We start from the raw sequence: 12,500 nt of genomic DNA, 5'->3' as shown, positions 1-12,500 counted from the left end.
CAAATATATATATCAACATGTTCGTACGACAACCAGTGTCCAAAGCTTTAAGCATGAATTTCCCAAATACACATATTTCTGCCGCCCTACGTCGGCTACAACACTTAGCGAAACCATTCGCTTAGGGAAGACCGTAGTGTAGACACTGATGAGTGTCGAGGAAGGTTCTTAAAGCAACCCCATGTGTACGGGGATTACGTCAATACATCCGTGATGTGCCACTGCACTAGCAAAACTCAAAAAAGTCAAAACGACGGTTTTCTGCTGAAAATGTCGAAAGACCCAATACTTGGGTAACGTAATAAGGTACATGGGCAGCGTACCGCTCGCCACACTATACCCCTTTCCTAACTCACCACGATGTGGCAGCGAAGGCTAAGGTGGTCATTCTGGACCACTGACGTGACGGCAAGGGTATGATGGCACAATGTGTGCCGAAATGCCAAAAGGCTAACCGTAGCCCACCAGGCCCTATAGGCAGTTCCGAACCATGCACCGTTGGTGCCAAGTGTACAAAACGGCTGTTTGGACATCATACATGTTTTACAAGGAGTCTATTAGTGACTCTATCGGTTTTGCCTTCATGCGTGCATTTTCGTGCTTTTTGAATTGGCGGCGAGGTAAAAATCCCATAAGTAGGTGGTCTAGACATGTCGTACTAGACTCATAGGGCTGTGACAGCCACCAACACGAGCTTCACTAAGCTCTACACGAGGCTACTGGGTGGGTGCAGCGGTCACGCAACCACCTAGTGGTTGGCTAAGCCTTGCGGGCGCACTTAGCACCCGCCGCCACTATAAGGCTCCAACCGGGGTCGTTTGGGCAGCCTGGTCTGCTGGACCAGACCCGGACCTACCTTGGTCTGACCTATGTGTCAGACCCTAGGTTGTTAAGGCAGCAGCCTGCAATGGGCCGCGAGCAGCCTGCACCATGGGGTGCAGCTAGGGTGCGGTTGGAAGGCGACGGCCAGCGACCAGCTGGTCTGGTCCACGTTGGACCAGACCCTGCCGGGTCTAGGAGGGAACCTCCTTGGCCAAGGGACAGCCAGCAGCAAGGCTGCGGCCTGCTGGCTGCTGGGGCGTGTCCCAACGAAAAGGGCGCTCCGGGTGTAAGGCACACCCGGTTACCCAAAACCATGGGCGTCCCGTGTGGCGCCCCTTCCCCATATGATTGGGGAAGTCCCAATAGGTGGGTCCGAACCCCGAAGTGGGTCAGACCACCCTGCCATACCGAACTCTGCAGAGGTTGCAGCGGGACACGGCGAGTCCCGATCGATCTCTCTCTTCTTTTTTTTTTTTTTACATATATATATATAGTTATATAGTTATTTGCATGGCCCAAAAATAGCCTGAAAGATGACCCGATTTGGGGTCCGTCCGCACCAAAATAGCAAAAACTTCAAACACGGAACTCGTAGATCCGCGTCTCAGCTTCGCACAGACACCAAGATCACTCCGATCCGACCATCGGTCTGGAAAAGGGCGCTGTGTTACCAGACAGTGTCTGGAACTTTCTGGACCACTGTCAAAACCCTGTCAGTCTGCAAAAACCTAACTTTTTGAAGGGTTTACAAAACGAATCATGGAAAATTTCCAACATCGAAGTCGTAGATAGTCATTTTACCTTTCCGAAAAGTTATAACATGAAAAATTCCAACAAACGGTTTGAGAAATACCACCGGATTACCGGACAATGTTCAGGACTTCCTGTACAATGACAGAAGTTCTGAACGTCTGCTAGAAACGAGGATTTTTAGGGATGGTTGCAGACCGAACCAGTGAAAACTGCAAACACAAAGGTTGGAGAACGTCGTCTCCCCTTTCCGAAAAGTCCAAGAACGCTCCATTCGGACCAGTATCGAGTGAGATACGGTCTTTTGAGTAGAGGAGACTCCGGAGCTCCAGAACTCCGAAATCGCCTAAGGATAGTTCCATTGCGTGGAACGTCCGGTGTGTGCGTGTTTACCACAACGATGTGTCGATCCCTCTAAAACACACCCACACTCATACAAGTTTCATGGTATAGAAAAAGAAATAAAACCCCAAACCAACCATAACAATTTCTACATGCATTTTTTTTTTCAAAAGAAGTGGAATGCAAAGTGGAAGCTCTTCACCTTCGGGGTTTTCCGGCGTAGGGACGGAGATGGTTCCGGCGTGGTGGTGCTGGTGCCCTCACTTGCACTCTCTCAGCCACACTCACCTCACTCTCTTCACTCTCACACTTGAGAGAGGAGGGGAAAATGGAAGGATGGAGGGAGATGGTTGAGGAGGAGGAAGAGAGAAATGAATTTCTCTCTCCTCCCTCCCTTAAATAGCCACTCCAAGAGATGGAGGGCTGGGATTAGAGGGGAGGAGATGGAGGGTTCTCCTCCCACACGCCCCCCCCTTCCTTTAGGTGCTATAAGGCTAGCCCAAGGGGATTTGACCCCCTTCATGATGGGCCTAGCTCAAGGGTGTACAACCCTTGAGCCTAGCCCACAACTACTCTCCCTAAATTAGGGAGAGTAGGTCTCCCCATAGACCACCTTTTGACCCTAAGGTCAAACCCCTTTTTAAAATCAAATCAACCCTTTTTTTTTTTTTTTTTGACATGATGGGCTGGAGCTACCCCCCCCTAAGGGGCGCCCCCTCCAGCCCAATAGCCGTTGGGTTTTGGGCTACAACTTGTGGTAATGCCAAAACCCAACCCCAACTTTTGAAAATTCATGCTTTTCAAAAATGCTATTTAAATACCATTTTTTTTTTTTATTATTGTTTTATTTTAAGAGTAGCATGGGCTGGGCTCATGCTCACGTGGGCCCCATGCTAACTACCTTTTCCAAATTCCAAATTAGGTCTTGGAGATTTTTTGAAAAAGTCTCTTCTAACTTTACAAAAAAATCCAATTTTAATATCTCATAAAACCTTAGTAAAATTTTCATTTAAAAGCTAGGTTTCAAACTTTTAAGAAATTTCATTTCAAACCTTACCCTTTTGAATTAAAACTTAAGTTTTAAGCTTATTTACTTAGGCTTTCCATTCTGACAAATTCACTCTCGTCGTGACTCGTATTTACCGATATACCCGTTTCGCCCTACTACCAGAAATATTTCCTAGTTTAGGTTTCCAATTCGGGATGAACCTACTTAGATGAGTTATAAATCTAGTCTAGGGATATCGGACCTTAGTTCGCCAAGGTCGTCCTTAATTGCTTCGTAAATCGAATCTTACGCGATTAAGACTTCGTATTGCTATATTAGCACAATCACGAAAAATTCTTGCGACAAAGCAAGAATAACAATTAATGAAGCACATGCCACTACAAAATATCTCAGAAATATTGTGGTTCTTACATCCTCCCCTCCTAAAAAGGGATTTCGTCCACGAAATCACGAACGCTAGGCCACAAAAAGATCAGGGTATTTCTCCCTCATGCTGGCCTCCGGCTCCCATGTGCATTCTTCAATGCCATGGTGTTGCCACCGTACCTTAACCAACGGAATGGTCTTGGTACGCAGAGCCTGATCACGACGATCGATGATCTCAACAGGCCTCTCGGCCACAGTTAAGTCCTCTTGTACCTCGACATCTTCGTATCGGATGACGTGCGATGGGTCCGGAATGTACTTCCTCAACATCGACACGTGAAAAACATTATGAATTTGAGCATACCGCTGCGGTAGCTCAATACGATAGGCTGCTCCACCGATCCTCTCGAGGATCCTGAACGGCCCAACATATCTAGGACTCAACTTTCCCTTCTTTCCGAAACGAAAGACGCTCTTCGTCGGTGATACTTTCACGAAAACCATGTCGTCCACATCAAACTGAAGCTCTCGCCGCCTCTTATCGGCGTAGCTCTTCTGTCTGTCCTGAGCTGCCTTCAGACGTTCTCGGATCTTCTGCACTTGCTAAGTGTAGTGCTGAAGAACAATCGGCGATTCACTGGATCGATCGCTGATATCGTCCCAATATGACGGTGATCGGCAAGGTCTCCCATACAAAGCCTCGTACGGAGCCATACCGATACTAGCATGATAACTATTGTTGTAGGCAAACTCGACCAAACACAAGTGTGAATCCCATTCACCCTTCCAGTCGAGCATACACGCCCGCAACATATCTTCTAGTGTCTGAATCGTCCTCTCTGACTGGCCATCAGTCTGAGGGTGAAAGGCTGTACTGAACTTTAACTTTGTTCCCAAAGCTGACTGCAACTGTCCCCACAGTCGCGACGTGAATCTGGGATCACGATCCGAAATGATAGATGTAGGTACGCCATGTAACCGTACAATCTCCCGGATATACAAGTCTGCTAAGCTCTCAAGCGGCTGACTAATCCGGATAGGTAAGAAGTGAGCAGACTTGGTGAGTCTGTCCACAATCACCCATATCGCGTCGTGCTTTCCCCTGGTTCGCGGTAAACCTACCACGAAATCCATCGTGATATCCTCCCATTTCCACTGAGGAATCTCAATCCTCTGCATGGAACCACCGGGACATTGGTGCTCGATCTTGATTTGCTGACAAGTCAAACACCTCGAAACATACGCTGCAACTTCACGTTTCATCCCGTTCCACCAATACCGTCGTTGAAGATCCTTAAACATCTTAGTACCACCAGGATGGATGGTGTACTTCGACAGATGTGCCTCATCAAGAATCTCCTTCCTCAACTCAGGGGCATTTGGCACCCAAAGTCGATCCTTCATGCGGATACAACCGCTGTCATCAATACGAAAGACTGAGCCGTCTTCACGAGCTCGGTCAACAAACTTCTGATACTGAGCGTTCTGCTTCTGCGCCTCGATAACTTTAGGCAAGAACTCTGACCGAATGGCCAACCCCGACAATCTAATCGTTCCGCTTTCGACTGCAAATGGCTTCCAAGCCACAAAATCTTCGATCAACTTCTGGCTCCACACAAGACTAGCTAGAACACTGCTCGATTTGCGGCTAAGCGCATCTGCCACGACGTTCGCCTTACCAGGGTGGTAAGACAATGTAAACTCATAATCCTTGATAAACTCGAGCCAACGACGTTGTCTCATATTTAGCTCCTTCTGGGAAAATAAATACTTGAGACTCTTATGGTCAGAAAAGACCTCAAACGTATCTCCGTACAGATAATGTCGCCATGACTTCAAGGCGAACACCACTGCTGCTAACTCCAAGTCATGAGTCAGATAGTTCCTTTCGTGAATCTTCAGCTGTCGCGAAGCATATGCAATAACACGACCATGCTCAATGAGCACGCATCCCAGGCCTGTACCTGAAGCGTCTGTGTACACCACAAAACCGCCTCTACCAGAAGGTAAAGCTAAAACCGGAGAGGTAGTCAGCTTCGTCTTCAGGATCTGGAAACTCTCTTCACAAGAGTCGGTCCACTCGAACTTGATTCCTTTACGCAAAAGCTTCGTCAAAGGAAGCGCGATCCTGGAGAAGTCCTGAATGAAACGTCAGTAGTAACCAGCTAACCCGAGAAAACTACGGATATCGGTAACAGACTGCGGCTGCTTCCAGTCCAACACCGCTTCGACCTTTGCTGGATCAACTGACACACCATCACTGGATATCACATGACCCAAAAACATAACTCGTCGAAGCCAAAACTCGCACTTGGAGAACTTGGCGAACAATCTGTGCTCCCGAAGTACTCCCAACACGATACACAGATGCTCTCGGTGCTGCTCAGGGCTCTCTGAGTAGATCAAGATGTCATGGATGAATACGATCACGAACGTGTCCACGAATGGACGGAAAATACGATTCATCAGATCCATGAATGCTGCTGGTGCATTCGTGAGCCCAAAAGGCATCACAACGAACTCGTACAACCCGTACCTAGTTCGAAAAGCTGTCTTTGAGACATCTTCTTCTTTGATCCGGAGTTGATGATAACCCGATCTGAGGTCGATCTTCGAGAATATCTTCGCCCTCTGCAACTGGTCAAAGAGATCTTCTATTCTCGGCAACGGATACTTATTCTTAATCGTTGCTTGGTTGAGCATTCTGTAATCAATGCGCAACCTCAGGGATCCGTCTTTCTTCTTTACGAACAACACAGGTGCACCCCACGGCGATGCACTGTTTCTGATAAATCCTTGCTCCATCAACTCTCCCAACTGACGCTTCAGTTCTTCGAGTTCTGCTGGAGCCATACGATACGGTGCCTTTGAGATCGGAGTTGTTCCAGGCAACAACTCAATACAAAATTCGATCTCACGCTTCGGAGGTAATCCAGGCAGTTCCTCAGGAAACACATCGGGGAACTCCCGAACTACGTCAAGATCCTCAATAGGGGTTAACACCGAGTCAACTGGGGCGATACTGACCAAGAAAGCAGTACCCCCATTCCGCAAATACTTCTGAACTTTAAATGACGAAATCATACGACTGTCTCGAATAGGTCGAGCAAGGCTGATCTCCAAAACTGGACGATCAGGAGGGTACAGAACCACCTTGCTCTCTCTGCACAAAACTTGAGCATGATACTCAAATAACCAATCCATGCCTAGAATGACATCAAACTCCGTCATGTCTAGCAGGATTAAGTCAGCTGGCAAGCTCTGACTTGCCACTGACACCTGTATGCTCGGAATGTACAAAGTACACAAAGACTGATTACCAGTCGGTGTACGCACTTCTAATGGGCATTTCAGCAACACAGCAGTCATAGGCAAGGAACTAGCAAATCTAGAAGCTATAAACGAATGCGAAGCACCACAGTCGAACAGAGTAAAAGCTGCATGACCAGCGACTGGAATAGTACCTTGGACCAACTCTCCTTTGGTCACTTGCTCGATAGTGGCTGCGTAGGCACGCCCTGCCACTGCCTCATGATTACCCGTCTTCTGCTGAGAAGATTGCTGCGGCGGGTACGATTGCTGCAGCTGCTGAGGAGGTCGCTGAGGCGCTGGCTGCGACGTTCCTGGTGTATTCCTCCTTAGATCATCGGACTGCTTCTTCCGACAATCCTTGATGTAGTGGCCCATCTTGCCACAATAGATACATCCTCCGACGTCACGAGGACAAGGTCGGCCTGGGTGATCCATACGACACTTCGGGCATCCCCATGTCGCCACTACCTGATTCTGCTGCTGAGGCTGACGATTCTGTTGCTGACGGTTGTTGCGGTTCTGATGGTTCCTCTTTGTTGGCGGGGCGGACTTCTTTCCACCCGAGTTCTGCTGATAGGATCTCTTCTTAGGCCAACTCTTTTGGCCTATCTGCTGCGGTTTCCCTCTGGACTGTGGAGTCTTCTGGGATTCTATCCATTCCTGCTCCAGGAGTGTAGCCGTCTCCAGGGCTTCCTCAAGAGTCGAGGGAGCGCGCGTGATCACTCTCAGGCGCAGTGCTAACTTCAAACCGCGAGTGAACTTCATCGCTCGTTCCTTCTCAGTCACGTATACATGCGGACAGAAGCTCTCTAGGCTTCTGAACTTCGTGATGTAGTCCGCCAAAGTAGAGTTCCCCTGTTGAAGGTCGAGGAACTCCTGCATCTTCCGACTGCGCTCGTGGGTCGGGAAGTAGGCCGCGTAGAAAACCTCCACGAACTGCTCCCACGAAACGGCTCTGCCCGTAAACCTGACATCCCAGGTGGTCGCCCACCACCTTTCGGCATCCTTCCGGAGCCGATACGTGCCAAAATCCACCTTTCAGTCATCACTGACCTGCAGCACACGAAAGATTCTCTCGATCTCTCGTATCCAGTCCTCGGCTGCCTCAGGAGAAGACTTCCCATCGAATGACGGAGGGTTCATAGCCATGAACTGCTTGTAGGGTACGGCTGTCGCTACTAACACCGGGGAAGGAGTAGGAACAGGAGTCTCTCGTCCCTGAGAGGCTTGCATGTTCTCCCCCATGGCACGCATGGCCTCGGCCTGCCTGCCTACAACCTCAGCCAGGTTGTCCAAGGTGTCCATGATGTTGTTGCAACGTTCACGCCAAGCCATCTTGACAACAATGAGACTCGTATAAGCAAAGAGTAGATACCAAAACAAAATTTCATTATACGATCAAAGATGCATACATATATGTAGTACAAGCCAAAATTACCCTCTATAACAGGGTTACATGATACATTCCTCCGTAACAACCGCAGACACTGACTCAGTGTCCTAACAAAACATTCATATCGGTGCGACCGCTCTCACTTCTTACTAGTGTAGAGGTCGCGGTAGCTGTTCCGGTTCCCGCACCGTCTTCGCTTCGGACAAGGAGTTGAAGAAGGTGTGCACTTGGGTAAACCTGATGGAGTATGCACCCCTTCCACTGGGTCAACTGCAAGGTCTTCCAATTTACGCTGGCACTCAGCCTCAATATGCCCTTTAAGGCCACAACGAAAGCAGTGACACCATTCCCGTGGGCAAATCTGCCCCTCATGGCAGACTTTACATCTCTCACATGGAGGTGCCGGAGGTGCCATCATCTGAACACCTCGTGCCAAATGCTTCACAGCATGATCTAGGGACCTTACGCCCTGACTTAGGTCACGTACTGCTTCTAGGATCATTTCGTACCTTGGGTCTGACGACATCTATCAAACCACATTCGAAGCATGCATATGTATAAACTAAGTAGCACAAGAAACAATGATAATCAACATAATTAACCGAGCCAAACATACTTACAGTGCGATGAACGATGTACGCAGAAGTCTTGGACCACACTTAAAGCTGCTTTGATACCAATCTCGGTGACGCCCCAAAACCCCGACCTTGTAAAAACCTTTGGTTTTTGAGCAAAATTTTTTTTTTGAAAGGATTTAAAACGAATAGCGGAAGTACAAAGGGGTAAGCAAAGGCCGCAAGTCTGAGCGGGCCACAGTAAAAGATACAAACCACATATCCATTCCCATTACATATAATATCAGAGTTTTACAAAATGAGACTGAAAACATCCATACAACAAGTCTCTCCCAAAATGAGGGGAAAACTCCCTTCAAACCCCAAAACAAGACACGGACCAAGATCTGCAGCTAAGTGTGGGTCTCAAGTCTCCAACCGTACACCGTCGCATCGCCACTGCGCCTACTCATCACCTGTATCCCCATAAAACGGGGTCAGAACTCTTGCGAGTTGGTGAAGAACAACAACATTGCATGTCCATTTTATCCAGAAGAGGCACATATCATGCAACAGGTAAAGTGACAGATATATATGCAAGTGTCAGGTAAGTGCTCGTGCTAGAAGACTGTAAAACTACAAGTAATAGTATGACAACTGAAACAGAGCAGGAGCTAACCAGCAAGGTACAATAATTAAAGGAACTACAAGCAGTGCCAAAGTAAGCAAGTAACCAACTACTGTACGTTAGTCTGTTTGGTTAGTCTTTATGTTTTTCTTTTTAACCTCCTTCAGGTACGCGAAGGACAGACCCTCGAGTTCTGCGAGACATGCACCCGGCGTCTGTTATTAAATTTCTAGTGTGGTAACCGGGGATGCTACAGAACGAGAAAAACCACCTGCGGGCGACACGCAGCCAGGAGAAACCTTTCGCAGGGGCAAAGGATTGCAATCCGTACTACTGCAGTAGCAAAGGTCCCTGTGGAGGGCAACCTTGACCTCCCTAACTCCGAGTGACTGGAGGTCAGAGGGCACATCGGCTCCTCAAAAGAACAGGTCGTAGTAACGACACGTCACTCGGGGCTGTACCATTCACCCTCTCCCTGGGTGACCAAATTTGTGAATGGGGCGCGGCAGGATTATCTTGTTTAGGCTTATTCTTCAAGTCGTACCTCCCTTCGAGGTAGTCGTGCCTCGTGGTCCCCGCGGGGTACGCAAACGAGGACTTGGCCTGCCCATCCACGTGCTTAGCCTCTCACGGCCACCACGAGCACATCGCCTGTGAAGACGATATTATAACATTTTCATTTTTATGCCTAGGGTGACACAAGGTGTGAGTACACCCTCACAAACCCGGGCCACTGCCCGAAGACTCCAACCGAGTCCCAAACCTCAACAGGTCAAAAGTGTCATGCCCTACAGTGCTTTCAATTCTTTCCAGGAGTATGTCACATCGAGTACAAAACACACCTCTGGTGCGTCGTATATCCATTGATATATGAATGTGAGCCAAAACAAGAAGTACTTGACGGACCTTAACGGGTGACATACGTGTCATGATGTGCCACGTGCATAAACCACACATTATCACAATTTGGAACACATATTCATAGAGGCACAAATCTGAGCGATAACAGGCTCCAAATATATATATCAACATGTTCGTACGACAACCAGTGTCCAAAGCTTTAAGCATGAATTTCCCAAATACACATATTTCTGCCGCCCTACGTCGGCTACAACACTTAGCGAAACCATTCGCTTAGGGAAGACCGTAGTGTAGACACTGATGAGTGTCGAGGAAGGTTCTTAAAGCAACCCCATGTGTACGGGGATTACGTCAATACATCCGTGATGTGCCACTGCACTAGCAAAACTCAAAAAAGTCAAAACGACGGTTTTCTGCTGAAAACGTCGAAAGACCCAATACTTGGGTAACGTAATAAGGTACATGGGCAGCGTACCGCTCGCCACACTATACCCCTTTCCTAACTCACCACGATGTGGCAGCGAAGGCTAAGGTGGTCATTCTGGACCACTGACGTGACGGCAAGGGTATGATGGCACAATGTGTGCCGAAATGCCAAAAGGCTAACCGTAGCCCACCAGGCCCTATAGGCAGTTCCGAACCATGCACCGTTGGTGCCAAGTGTACAAAACGGCTGTTTGGACATCATACACGTTTTACAAGGAGTCTATTAGTGACTCTATCGGTTTTGCCTTCATGCGTGCATTTTCGTGCTTTTTGAATTGGCGGCGAGGTAAAAATCCCATAAGTAGGTGGTCTAGACATGTCGTACTAGACTCATAGGGCTGTGACAGCCACCAACACGAGCTTCACTAAGCTCTACACGAGGCTACTGGGTGGGTGCAGCGGTCACCTAACCACCTAGTGGTTGGCTAAGCCTTGCGGGCGCACTTAGCACCCGCCGCCACTATAAGGCTCCAACCGGGGTCGTTTGGGCAGCCTGGTCTGCTGGACCAGACCCGGACCTACCTTGGTCTGACCTATGTGTCAGACCCTAGGCTGTTAAGGCAGCAGCCTGCAATGGGCCGCGAGCAGCCTGCACCATGGGGTGCAGCTAGGGTGCGGTTGGAAGGCGATGGCCAGCGACCAGCTGGTCTGGTCCACGTTGGACCAGACCCTGCCGGGTCTAGGAGGGAACCTCCTTGGCCAAGGGACAGCCAGCAGCAAGGCTGCGGCCTGCTGGCTGCTGGGGCGTGTCCCAGCGAAAAGGGCGCTCCGGGTGTAAGGCACACCCGGTTACCCAAAACCATGGGCGTCCCGTGTGGCGCCCCTTCCCCATATGATTGGGGAAGTCCCAATAGGTGGGTCCGAACCCCGAAGTGGGTCAGACCACCCTGCCATACCGAACTCTGCAGAGGTTGCAGCGGGACACGGCGAGTCCCGATCGATCTCTCTCTTCTTTTTTTTTTTTTACATATATATATATAGTTATATAGTTATTTGCATGGCCCAAAAATAGCCTGAAAGATGACCCGATTTGGGGTCCGTCCGCACCAAAATAGCAAAAACTTCAAACACGGAACTCGTAGATCCACGTCTCAGCTTCGCACAGACACCAAGATCACTCCGATCCGACCATCGGTCTGGAAAAGGGCGCTGTGTTACCAGACAGTGTCTGGAACTTTCTGGACCACTGTCAAAACCCTGTCACTCTGCAAAAACCTGACTTTTTGAAGGGTTTACGAAACGAATCAGGGAAAATTTCCAACATCGAAGTCGTAGATAATCATTTTACCTTTCCGAAAAGTTATAACATGAAAAATTCCGACAAACGGTTTGAGAAATACCACTGGATTACCGGACAATGTTCAGGACTTCCTGTACAATGACAGAAGTTCTGAACGTCTGCTAGAAATGAGGATTTTTAGGGATGGTTTCAGACCGAACCAGTGAAAACTGCAAACACAAAGGTTGGAGAACGTCGTCTCCCCTTTCCGAAAAGTCCAAGAACGCTCCATTCGGACCAGTATCGAGTGAGATACGGTCTTTTGAGTAGAGGAGACTCCGGAGCTCCAGAACTCCGAAATCGCCTAAGGATAGTTCCATTGCGTGGAACGTCCGGTGTGTGCGTGTTTACCACAACGATGTGTCGATCCCTCTAAAACACACCCACACTCATACAAGTTTCATGGTATAGAAAAAGAAAGAAAACCCCAAACCAACCATAACAATTTCTACATGCATTTTTTTTTTTCAAAAGAAGTGGAATGCAAAGTGGAAGCTCTTCACCTTCGGGGTTTTCCGGCGTAGGGACGGAGATGGTTCCGGCGTGGTGGTGCTGGTGCCCTCACTTGCACTCTCTCAGCCACACTCACCTCACTCTCTTCACTCTCACACTTGAGAGAGGAGGGGAAAATGGAAGGATGGAGGGAGATGGTTGAGGAGGAGGAAGAGAGAAATGAATTTCTCTCTCCTCCCTCCCTT

This window comes from Nuphar pumila, chromosome 10 (genome assembly GCF_984573655.1).
Source record: "Nuphar pumila chromosome 10, dmNupPumi1.hap1.1, whole genome shotgun sequence".
Lineage (NCBI taxonomy): Eukaryota > Viridiplantae > Streptophyta > Magnoliopsida > Nymphaeales > Nymphaeaceae > Nuphar > Nuphar pumila.
This window is presented reverse-complemented; position numbering follows the sequence as displayed.